A 968-nucleotide genomic window follows, 5' to 3' on the forward strand; every position below is an offset into this window, starting at 1 on the left:
ATACAGTGTGATGTTCATTTAGTAAATGATGGTCCCATTTAGAGTAAAATAGAAGCCTTAAATCGTTTCACAAACACATTTTACTGTTTATCTGGAATATGAGATCGTGAGAACGAGTTGAAACTGTGCAGCCAATGAGAGCAGCTCAACTCGCAGGGACGTCACCTCCGCTGGCGCCGACAAACCGCCACAGCGACAGCCATAACGCCAAACTGGAGCCTTCAAAACGCTACTCTACAAACCGATGGGTGACTTACGATAGGTTCATCAGGAGTCAGTTAAAATAACTGAAAAGTGAAGGTCTCCAAAATAAATCTCAGAGCTCAAACACGTAGTAACGTAACACAAACACAGCACACAACCTTTCAGTAACTATGATATTGAAACCTGAGCAGTATGGGGATGAAACTCGGGAACCTTCATAGAATACAGCAGATATTGTGGGAAACAGATCAGAGCTGAGCTGTATATTCAGTAAACTGTAAATGTGAGTTTTGATTTATACTTTGAGCTTCTCTCCGAGTGAAACCTCCTCTGCGTTGTTTTTATTTTTTTCCTTCTTATTCATCATCTCAACCCTGAGATGCTCTTATCCTCCCGGCCAATCAGGACGAACAGACAGACAGCGCCATGGTAACATGAGACCTTCTTACATGTGGGTGGGAAAAGGCACACTCATTATACCTTAATAGAGCCACTGGGCTGTTTCCAGGGAAACTATGATTTTCAGGTGTGTGTGTGTGTGTGAGCCTTGCAGTCAGTGGGTTTGAGTCAGACTGGAAACATGATGTGCTGATGTTTCTGAGTTGATTCGACCTCCCGTCCCAACAACAACAACAGCTCGGCTGTTTGTGTGTTAAGTGCAGCGGGGTCAGTGAACGTCACACATCAGCTCTGCAGTTTAGGAAGCAGAAATTGGTCGGGATGCAGGTGTGATCAGATCAATCATCAGTATACACTGTATCTTT

The sequence above is a fragment of the Morone saxatilis genome, unplaced genomic scaffold (genome assembly GCF_004916995.1).
Source record: "Morone saxatilis isolate NCDOM2014 unplaced genomic scaffold, NCSU_SB_2.0 Contig3, whole genome shotgun sequence".
Lineage (NCBI taxonomy): Eukaryota > Metazoa > Chordata > Actinopteri > Moronidae > Morone > Morone saxatilis.